General features: G+C 36.7%; 1 protein-coding gene across 6 annotated transcripts in view; it reads right to left on the reverse strand.

The window, feature by feature from the left end:
* The window catches only part of slit2 (slit homolog 2 (Drosophila)), a 277,680-nt gene that overhangs the window by 207,361 nt on the left and 57,819 nt on the right, over nucleotides 1–12,500 (reverse strand). The window lies entirely within an intron of this gene.

A 12,500-nucleotide genomic window follows, 5' to 3' on the forward strand; every position in this document is an offset into this window, starting at 1 on the left:
ATTCTCCCAATCCTCTGCTGTATCATCCATGTGCTCTCTGGCAAACTTCAGACGGGCCTGGACATGCACTGGCTTAAGCAGGGGGACACGTCTGGCACTGCAGGATTTGATTCCCTGTCGGCGTAGTGTGTTACGGATGGTAACCTTTGTTACTTTGGGCCCAGCTCTCTTCAGGTCATTCACCAGGTCCCCCCTTGTGGTTCCGTGATTTTTGCTCACCGTTCTCATGATCATTTTGACCCCACGGGATGAAATCTTGCGTGGAGCCCCAGATTGAGGAAGATTATCAGTGGATAATTGCTCCCAAAATGGATTTTTTTCACACCAAGCTGCTTGCCTATTGTAGATTCACTCTTCCCAGTCTGGTGCAGGTCTACAATTCTCTTCCTGGTGTCTTTCGGACAGCTCTTTGGTCTTGGCCATAGTGGAGTTTGGAGTCTGACTGTTTGAGGCTGTGGACAGGTGTCTTTTATACAGATAACGAGTTCAAACAGGTGCCATTAATACAGGTAACGAGTGGAGGACAGAAGAGCTTCTTAAAGAAGAAGTTACAGGTCTGTGAGAGCCAGAGCTCTTCCTTGCTTGAAGTGACCAAATACTTATTTTCCACCATAATTTACAAATAAATTCTTTAAAATTCCTACAATGTGAATTCCTGGATGTTTTTTCCACATTCTGTCTACCTATGATAAAAAATGACAGACCTCTGTCATCATTTTAAGTGGGAGAACTTGCACAATCGCTGGCTGACTAAATACTTTTTTGCCCCACTGTATATAAGAAATGATTGAACATACGGCCCCCTGGTGTCTGTTGGCCGTCACTTCTTCTGCAAAACCATAAAAGATGAAACGTGACACTTTTTTCTTGAATCTCACCTTTAAACCGTTTTTTTCCCAAAATATCAAATGTTTATTGACGTAACTCTGACTATTCCTGGAAAGATTAAAAAAAAGGGGACTGGATGGTGTTTAGGAGTCCTGATAAAGGACTTTAGAAAGAAGCGGAGTCCTAACTTGTCTTTGCATATTTGATTTGACGGCTCATTCACGGCATCTGCTGTGTTCTGCATCAGCCTTCCAGCTGGCGAGCGCCGGGGCCCGGTCTTCCCTGCCAGGGACTCGCACAGAGCCCGTGTTCTCCTCCAAGTGGGGAGGCGTGGCGGGAGGGATAATAACACCTGGGAGGTAGACACTCTGTGACAAACTACACTTTCTCCCTCGGAGGGAAACACTGAGCCCTCACCGTGCCTTTTAATGAGGCGGGGGTCCTTGCGAACACCATCCAAATAATACCCCGACGCCCCAGCCGGGGGACTCGCTGGTCGGCTTCCAGTTTGCTCTTTTTCGCATTGTTCAGCGCCCATGAAGGGTCTTGCGTAAGCCCCTCCAAAAGGGGCGAGCGGTGAAAGCCGGCCAGGGTCGGAGGAAGCGGGCAATGGCCGCCGATGACGGTCCCGCCGGAGAATGCGGACCGTGCCGGTGGAGTGGCGCTAATGGAGCCAGAGAGCTTGCCTGCCCTGGAGGGGAGATATTGTGCAACTGGCTTGACGTGGGGCCAAGATGGAGGCTTAGAGGGGGGAGAGAGAGAGAGAGAGACAGCCATGTTAGGTCTGCTGACTGATTGACATCAGCTTCTCTCTCCTCCCACAATAACAACTTGGGGAGAAAGTCACTTTTGTCTAATCCTTGTTGAAGTTTGTTGGGGTTTTTTTGCACATTCAATGTTTCAACCTGAAAAATACAGTTTATGTTTCCTTTTTTGGACCCGGAGAGCTGTTCTAATTGATTGATTGATCATCCACACACTAGTAAAATCCTCTCATCCACACACTAGTGAAATCCTCTCATCCACACACAAGTAAAATCCTCTCATTCAGACTAGTGAAATCCTCTCATCAACACACTAGTGAAATCCTCTCATCCACACACTAGTAAAATCCTCTCATCCACACACTTATGCAATCCTATCATCCACACACTAGTGAAATCCTCTCATTCAGACTAGTGAAATCCTCTCATCCACACACTAGTGAAATCCTCTCATCCACACACTACTGAAATCCTTTCATCAACACACTTGTGAAATCCTCTCATCCACACACTAATGAAATCCTCTCATCCACACACTAGTGAAATCCTCTCATCCACACACTAGTGAAATCCTCTCATCCACACACTAGTAAAATCCTCTCATTCAGACTAGTGAAATCCTCTCATCAACACACTAGTGAAATCCTCTCATCAACACACTAGTGAAATCCTCTCATCCACACACAAGTAAAATCCTCTCATTCAGACTAGTGAAATCCTCTCATCAACACACTAGTGAAATCCTCTCATCCACACACTAGTAAAATCCTCTCATCCACACACTTATGCAATCCTATCATCCACACACTAGTGAAATCCTCTCATTCAGACTAGTGAAATCCTCTCATCCACACACTAGTGAAATCCTCTCATCCACACACTACTGAAATCCTTTCATCAACACACTTGTGAAATCCTCTCATCCACACACTAATGAAATCCTCTCATCCACACACTAGTGAAATCCTCTCATCCACACACTAGTGAAATCCTCTCATCCACACACTAGTAAAATCCTCTCATTCAGACTAGTGAAATCCTCTCATCAACACACTAGTGAAATCCTCTCATCCACACACTAGTAAAATCCTCTCATCCACACACTTATGCAATCCTATCATCCACACACTAGTGAAATCCTCTCATCCACACACTAATGAAATCCTCTCATCCACACACTAGTGGAATCCTCTCATCCACACACTAGTGAAATCCTCTCATCCACACACTAGTAAAATCCTCTCATTCAGACTAGTGAAATCCTCTCATCAACACACTAGTGAAATCCTCTCATCCACACACTAGTAAAATCCTCTCATCCACACACTTATGCAATCCTATCATCCACACACTAGTGAAATCCTCTCATTCAGACTAGTGAAATCCTCTCATCCACACACTAGTGAAATCCTCTCATCCACACACTACTGAAATCCTTTCATCAACACACTTGTGAAATCCTCTCATCCACACACTAATGAAATCCTCTCATCCACACACTAGTGAAATCCTCTCATCCACACACTAGTGAAATCCTCTCATCCACACACTAGTAAAATCCTCTCATTCAGACTAGTGAAATCCTCTCATCAACACACTAGTGAAATCCTCTCATCCACACACTAGTAAAATCCTCTCATCCACACACTTATGCAATCCTATCATCCAGACACTAGTGAAATCCTCTCATACACACACTAGTAAAATCCTCTCATCCACACACTAGTGAAATCCTCTCATCCACACACTAGTACAATCCTCTCATCCACTCACTAGTGAAATCCTCTCATCCACACACTAGTGAAATCCTCTCATACACACACTAGTGAAACCCTCTCATCCACACACTTGTGAAATCCTCTCATCAACACACTAGTGAAACCCTCTCATCCACACACTAGTGAAATCTTCTCATCCACACACTAGTAAAATCCTCTCATCCACACACTAGTAAAATCCTCTCATCCACACACTAGTGAAATCCTCTCATCCACACACTAGTGAAATCCTCTCATCCACACACTAGTGAAATCCTCTCAACCACACACCTGTGAAATCAGTCTACATAATTTTGAGGGTATTTAGCTCCAAATATACTTGTTTTTTTCGATATCGGACTAATATTTAATATCAATCCTGAATCAGGACATCCCTGTTTTCGTTTATTTTGTACTTTTCTAAAAGACGCAATCCTTTTTTAAATGTTCTGCAGGTTTGACTGCCGGTGAAGAACTCACCTCGGCGCTCCACTGGGGACGAGTCACATGATGCACGCCTCAATCGCCCCCAGGCCGCTCATTCCTGAGAAGTGATTTTTTTATTGTGGCCATTGATATGCAACACAATGCTGCCATTCATGCTCCAGGGTTCCCGCCGAAAAGGGGGCAGCGCTACCAAAGATGATGTCATGTCGAGATGACGACTCACTCTGGATTTTTTTTTTGGATCGCCGCGAGAACCAACTTGTTGCTGCTCGGGAGGATCGCTCACACGTTTGGGGAATGTGGTGATGACTTTTACTTTCTGCTGCAATATCTCACACTTGAGTACATATATGTATATATATATATATATATATATATATATATATATATATATATATATATATATATATATATATATATATTCAAATGTTTCCCATATGATTCAATTATAACTTATTTAAGTACAGTAAGTGTTGCATATAGAGGATCTTTAACCAGTATTTTTGTAGTAGGTCATTAAAAACAGCACAGCATACTTTTCATACAGAGGCTCTTTGACTAGTATTTTTGTAGTAGGTTGTTAAGAACAGCAGAGGACACTTTTCATATAGAGGATCTTTGACTAGTATTTTTTGTGGGTCGTTAAAAACAGCAGATGCCACCTGTCATATAGAGGATCTTTGATTCGTATTTTCGTAGTAGGTCGTTAAAAACAGCAGAGCACATTTTTCATAAAGAGGATATTCGATTAGTATTTTTGTAGTAGATCGTTAAAAAACAGCAGAGCACACTTGTCGTATAGAGGATCTTTGACTAACATTGTTGTAGTAAGTTATTAAAAACAGCACAGCACACTTTTCATATAGGGGATCTTTGATTAGTATTTTTGTAGTAGGTTGTTAAAAACAGTAGAGCAAACTTGCCATATTGAGGATCTTTGACTAGTATTTTTTGTGGGTCGTTAAAAACAGCAGATGCCACCTGTCATATAGAGGATCTTTGATTCGCATCTATGTAGTAGGTCGTTAAAAACAGCAGAGCACATTTTTCATAAAGAGGATATTTGATTAGTATTTTTGTAGTAGATCGTTAAAAAAACAGCAGAACACACTTGTCGTATAGAGGATCTTTGACTAGCATTGTTGTAGTAAGTTATTAAAAACAGCACAGTACACTTTTCATATAGAGGATCTTTGATTAGTATTTTTGTAGTAGGTTGTTAAAAACAGCAGAGCAAACTTGCCGTATTGAGGATCTTTGACTAGTATTTTTTTGTGGGTCGTTAAAAACCTTCAGATCACACCGGTCATATAGAGGATCTTTGATTAGGATTGTTGTAGAAGGTCATTAAAAACAGCAGAGGACATTTGTCATAAAGAGGATCTTTGATTAGTATTTTTGTAGTAGGTCGTTAAAAACAGCAGAGGACCCCTGTCAAATAGAGGATCTTTGACTACCATTTTTGTAGTAGGTCATTAAAAACAGCAGAACACAATTTTTATATAGATGATCTCTGACTAGTATTTTTGTAGTAGGTCGTTGAAAACAGCAGATGACACCTGTCATATAGAGGATCTTAGAATTGTAATTTTGTAGCAGGTCGTTAAAAACAGCAGAGGACACTTTTTGTATAGAGGATCTTTGACAGGTATTTTTTGTGGGTCGTTAAATACAGTAGATCCCACCTGTCATATAGAGGATCTTCGATTAGCATTTTTATAGTAAGTTATTAAAAACAGCACAGCACACTTTTCATACAGAGGATCTTTGACAAGTATTTTTGTAGTAGGTCATTAAAAACAGCAGCGGACACTTTCATATAGAGGATCTTTGACTAGTATTTTTTGTGGGTCATTAAAAACAGCAGATCCCACCTGTTGTATAGAGGATCTTTGATTAGCATTGTTGTAGTAGGTCATTAAAAACAGCAGAGCACATTTGTCATAAAGAGGATCTTTGATCAGTATTTTTGTAAAAACAGCAGAGGACACTTTTTGTATAGAGGATCTTTGACAAATATTTTCTGGGGGTCGTTAAAAACAGCAGATCCCACCTGTCATATAGAGGATCTTTGATTAGCATTGTTGTAGTAGCTCGTTAAAAACAGCAGCGGACACTTTTCATATAGAGGATCTTTGTCTAGTATTTTTTGTGGGTTGTTAAAAACAGCAGATCCCACCTGTCATATAGAGGATCTTTGATTCGAATCTTTGTAGAAGGTCGTTAAAAACAGCAGAGGACACTTTTCATATAGAGGATCTTTGACTAGTTCTTTTTGTGGGTTGTTAAAAACAGCAGATCCCACCTGTCATATAGAGGATCTTTGATTAGCATTGTAGTAGTTGGTCGTTAAAAACAGCAGAGGACACTTTTCATATAGCGGGTATTTGACTAGTATTTTTTGTGGGTCGTTAAAAAAAACATCATATCCCACCTTTCATATAGAGGATCTTTGATTAGCAGTGTCGTAGTAGGTCGTTAAAAACAGCAGAGGACACTTTTCATATAGAGGATGTTTGACTACCATCTTTTATGGGTTGTTAAAAACCTTCAGATCACACCTGTCATATAGAGGATCTTTGATTAGCATTGTTGTAGTAGGTCGTTAAAAACAGCAGAGCACATTTGTCATAAAGAAGATCTTTGATTAGTATTTTTGTAGTAGGTCTTTAAAAACAGCGAGGACACTTTTTGTATAGAGGATCTTTGACAAGTATTTTCTGGGGGTCGTTAAAAACAGCAGATCCCACCTGTCATATAGAGGATCTTTGACTAGCATTTTTATAGTAGGTTATTAAAATCAGCACAGCACACTTTTCATACAGAGGATCTTTGACAAGTATTTTCGTAGTAGGTCGTTAAAAACAGCAGCGGACACTTTTCATATAGAGGATCTTTGTCTAGTATTTTTTGTGGGTCATTAAAAACAGCAGATCCCACCTGTCATATAGAGGATCTTTGATTAACATTGTTGTAGTAGGTCGTTAAAAACAGCAGAGCACATTTGTCATAAAGAGGATCTTTGATTAGCATTGTTGTAGTAGGTTGTTAAAAACAGCAGAGGACACTTCATATAGAGGATCTTTGACTAGCATTTTTTATGGGTCATTAAAAACCTTCAGATCACACCTGTCATATAGAGGATCTTTGATTAGCATTGTTGTAGTCGGTCGTTAAAAAACAACAGAGCACACTTGTCATATAGAGGATCTTTGACTAGCATTGTTATAGTGGGTTATTAAAAACAGCACAGCACACTTTTCATACAGAGGATCTTTTACAAGTATTTTTGTAGTAGGTCGTTAAAAACAGCAGAGGACACTTTTTATATAGAGGATCTTTGACAGGTATTTTTTGTGGGTCGTTAAAAACAGCAGATCCCACCTGTCATATAGAGAATCTTTGATTAGCATTGTCGTAGTGGGTCGTTAAAAACAGCAGAGGACACTTTTCATATAGAGGATCTTTGTCTAGTATTTTTTGTGGGTTGTTAAAAACAGCAGATCCCACCTCTCATATAGAGGATCTTTGAGTCGAATCTTTGTAGAAGGTCGTTAAAAACAGCAGAGGCCACTTTTCATATAGAGGATCTTTGACTAGTTCTTTTTGTGGGTCGTTAAAAACAGCAGATCCCACCTGTCATATAGAGGATCTTTGATTAGCATTGTTGTAGTTGGTCGTTAAAAACAGCAGAGGACACTTTTCATATAGCGGGTATTTGAATAGTATTTTTTGTGGGTCGTTAAAAAAACATCAGATCCCACCTGTCATATAGAGGATCTTTGACTAGCATTTTTTATGAGTCATTAAAAACCTTTAAATCCCACCTGTAATATAGAGGATCTTTGACTAGCATTTTTTATGGGTCATTAAAAACCTTCAGATCACACCTGTCATATAGAGGATCTTTGATTAGCATTGTTGTAGTAGGTCATTCATTAAAAACAACACAGCACACTTGTCATATAGAGGATCTTTGACTAGCTTTTACTGCAGTTGACAAATGACTGTGTAATGACTTTTTTTTTTTACTGGAAAATTCCACCAGTTCTCTCCTGTAAAATCTCCCGTTTCATTTGTTCTAGGGTCCACAAGATATGTTCTTTCAGCAGGAGATTCTTCAATCCGACAGAGTGCTCCTCTCAAATAGAACATCTTTGACACACCTCTTTTTGTTTTTTGAAGGTAAAAGCAGCTGCTAAGTGTCTTCAAATTGGTCACGGTGCTTCCTCCTGTGCGTACGGACATTCCACTTCACACAAGTCCCCTCCTGCTCGGGTCTCCCCAACCCAGCATTCTTCACCTTTGACCTCTCTCCGGGACCCGGGAGGCCGTCATCGCCGTGACAACCAAAATGTCCTCCATCTTCATTAAAAAGGAGCTCGTTTACCAGGAGAAAGATGTTATTTTCTCTACTTCTCACCTCCCTTTTTCATGCCGCTGTCTTGTCGGCCGAGCGTGTGTGTGTGTGTGCGTGTGTGTGTGTGTGTGTGTGTGTGTGTGTGTGTGTGTGTGTGCAGAAGACAAAGACACAATCTGACCGGGCTGCTAAGCAACAATGGCGCCCGCTAAAGCCTCATCATGGCACAGTTTAGCGGAGGATTAGCCGCTATTACGCGTACACACACACACACACACACACGCACACACACACACACACACACACACACACACACACAGTGAATAATGTAGGAATTTGATTTCATTATTAATGATATCAATTATTTTAAGTAAATTTTACAGTAAAAAAAAATACACTTTCAACATTTTACTGTAAAATTGTTTTTCTGTTAATTTTTTACACCTTTTTATAGTAAATAGAAAAACAGTACCACTGTTTTTTTGTTGTTGTTTTTTTTAGAGACAAATCTGGCAGCTGGGGATTTTCTTTATTTTTTAGTTTTTCTTTACTTATTAATTTATTTTGTCACGAAAAAGGGAGATTTTTTGTGTTGATGCATTAATTGTAAGTGTGTTTTTATGTTGATTTAATACAATAAAAATAAAAATATTACAAATTCTTCTGCGGCCCGGTGGTTGGGGAACACTGCTTTAGATTGTTTGTGTTGAGTTGACGTTTTTTTCCAACATACTCCCGCGAATCCAAAAAGGGACAAGCAGTAGAAAATGGATGGATATATTGTTCATGAATAAACTGTGCAAGTTCTCCATTTTTTTCCCCCCGAGATTCTAATTTTTGTTTAGGAAAAAATAAACATTGATTTCACATAATATTTCAACTTTATTATTATTATAATATTACACCGTCATTATTAAAAAAATAAAATCTTAAAAATACTTTTTTGATATAATATTGTGATTTATATCCTAAAAAAATGTTCTTGTAAGATTTGACTTTTTGGATTACACAATAACATTTATAATATTAATAATATTAGGGCTTATTTTACAAATTAAAACAAAATATTTTTTCTCGTGGGATTGACATTTTTTTCTAGAGAAATTTTCAATTATTTTGTGAGATTCTGACTTTTTCTTTAGAAAAAAAATTAACATTGGTTTCACATATTTTAACATTATTATTATATTATTAAATCCTCTTTATTAAAAAACACGTTTTTCTTAAAAATACTTAGTTTTTTGTAATATTTCATCCTTATTGATATAATATTGGGATTTATATCCTAAAAAAAAATTCTTGTAAGATTTGACTTTTTGGATTACACAATAACATTTATAATATTAATAATATTAGGGCTTAGTTTACAAATTAAAACAAAATATTTTTTCTAGTGGGACTGACATTTTTTTCTAGAGAAATTTTAAATTATTTTGTGAGATTCTGACTTTTTCTTTAGAAAAAAAATTAACGTTGGTTTCACATATTTTAACATTATTATTATATTATTAAATCCTCTTTATTAAAAAAAAAATGTTTTTCTTAAAAATATTTAGTTTTTTGTAGTAGTTCATCCTTATTGATATAATATTGGGATTTATATCCTAAAAAAAAAATATTGTAAGATTTGACTTTTTGGATTACACAATAAAATGTATTCCTTGTAATATTTTAACGTTAATACAATAATATTAAGGCTTATTTTATTTAAAAAAAAATTGTGGGACTCATTTTTTCTTCAGAAATAAATCGTGAGATTCTAATTTTCTGTTTAGAAAAAAAATACTTTGGTTCCACATAATATTTCAACTTTATCATAATATTACATCCTCTTTACTAAAGTTTATTTTTTCTTAAAAATACTTAGTTTCTTGTAATATTTCATCCTTATTGATATAATATTAATTTGAAACATTTTTTAGATTCTGACTTTTGGTTTTCAGAAAAAAAAAAAAAGATTAGTTTCACATATTTCAACTTGATTATTATAATATTACAGCCACTTTAATTAAAAAAATGTTTTTCTTAAAAATACTTAGTTTTTTATGTAATATTTAATCCTGATTGATATAATATTGGGATTTACATCCTTAAAAAATGGTCTTGTAGGACTGACTTTTTAAAATTACACAATAACATTTATTCCTTGTAACATTTCAGCGTTAATAAAATAATATTAGGGCGTACTTTATCAATAAAAACAAAATTTTTTTTCTTGTGGGACTGACTTTTTTTTTCTGAAGAAAATTCTAAAAATTGTTTTAAAAAAACCCCCATTGTTTTCACATTATTTTTTAACTTTATTCTTGTTATATTACATTATATATACACGTACATACATATAAACACACACAAATATACACATACACACACACACACATATATATATATATATATAAAATTCACACTATTTGTTTTTTAAAATAATATTTGTTTCTTATAATATTTCTACTTTATTGATAAAATATTGAGAGTTATTTCTTAAATAAAAAGCTTTTTTCACCCTGTAATATTTCAGCCTTGGAACCATTTTCTAAATAAAAAGATTTTTTTTTTCTTGCAGTTTTTCTTTATTGATTCTTTTTCTCATACAATTAGGACTTTTTGTTCTTTAGAAAAATCTCAATTGTTATAAAAAAAAATATTTTTTTGTGTATTTATTTCCTATATTTCAATATTAATTTCTGTTATTCTTTGTGCTTTTACTCAAATAAGTCCAGGAAAAAAATACAGATCACTTTGGTGCTGAAACCCAAGCAGAAAAATCTCAATTGATGTAAAAAATAGATTTTTTTGTGTATTTATTTCCTATATTTCAATATTAATTTGTGTTATTCTTTGTGTTTTTACTCAAATAAGTCCAGGAATAAAATACAAATCAATTTGGTGCCGAAACCCAAGCAGAAAAATCTCAATTGATGTAAAAAGTAGATTTTTTTGTGTATTTATTTCCTTTATTTCAGTATTAATTAGGGTCCTTGGCCCATGGGCCAAGGACCCTATTGAAACTGGTGCGTTTTATTATTATTATTCTTTATTCTTTATTATTATTCCGCCCCTTCGCACCCTAATTTGACGCCCTTAACATGCTTCAAAACTCACCAAATTTGACACACACGTCGGTCTGGCAAACCTTCCCAACTTATTAAGCAACCAAACCCCAAAAATGAAAATTGCGCGCTAGCGCCCCCTAAAAAGACACAAAAAACAGACTGCTTGTAACTTCCGTTAGGAAGGTCGTAGAGACATGAAACAAAAACCTCTATGTAGGACTGACTTAGACCTAGATTTCCAATTAGAAACTTCTATACCTAAAATCAACAGGAAAATGGCAAATTTTTGCAAAAAATGCTATTTTTGCCTCTTTGAGCTGTAATTTGACCCCCTTAAAATTTTTCAAAACTCACCAAACTTGGCACACACATCAGGACTGGCGTAAATTGCTATTTAATGAAATAACTAAACCTGTAAACTCAAAAATGCGCTCTATTGCAATTTTTGAATAAAACACAGAAAAAACTGCTCCTTGGAAGAAAACACAAACAAAACTGCTTATAACTTCCAGTAGGAATGTCGGAGAGACCTGAAACAAAAACTTCTATGTAGCAACCCTGTGCAAATTTTCCTAAAAAATTTAATTTTTGCCTCTTTGAGCTGTAATTTGACCCCCTTAAAATGCTTCAAAGTGCAAGTTAAAGCTCTACTATGCCATGCGAAAGCCATTTATCAACAACATCCAGAAAAAACTATCTGTAATTTGACCCCCTTAACATGCTTCAAAACTCACCAAATTTTACACACACATCAGGACTGGCGAAAATTGCCATCTAAAAAAAAACCAAACCCTAAAAATCAAATTTGCGCTCTAGCACCCCCTAGGAAAAAAAACAGACAAAACTGCATGTAACTTCTGTTAGGAATGTCGTAGAGACATGAAATAAAAACCTCTAGGTTGATCTGACTCAGACCAGGGCTTGAGTAGCGGCGGCAGCAGCCAAAGGCGGACCCGACCAACGCTGCTTATTTATATTATTCTTTATGTTTTTAGTCAAATAAAAGTCATAAAGTTCATAAAGTCTGTGATCGCTCGCCCAATCGTGGGACTTGGATGGCTTGTCCTCGGTCTTGGCAAATCTACTGAGCCTTTCTTCCATCTATTCTTTTTTTTCTTTTATTTTTTCAGTTTTTACAAGCTCATGTTTTACTGAGTCCATCTAATGAAGTGTTGGACGCCATCGTCTTCTCTTCCTGTCGCTCAGCGCTCGCTGGGAGCAAACAGTCACAGCTGCGCTTCTCAGGCTCTGCAATGTGTGTGTGTGTGTGTGTGTGTGTGTGTGTGTGTGG

The sequence above is a fragment of the Nerophis ophidion genome, linkage group LG01 (assembly GCF_033978795.1).
Source record: "Nerophis ophidion isolate RoL-2023_Sa linkage group LG01, RoL_Noph_v1.0, whole genome shotgun sequence".
Classification (NCBI taxonomy): Eukaryota; Metazoa; Chordata; class Actinopteri; order Syngnathiformes; family Syngnathidae; genus Nerophis; species Nerophis ophidion.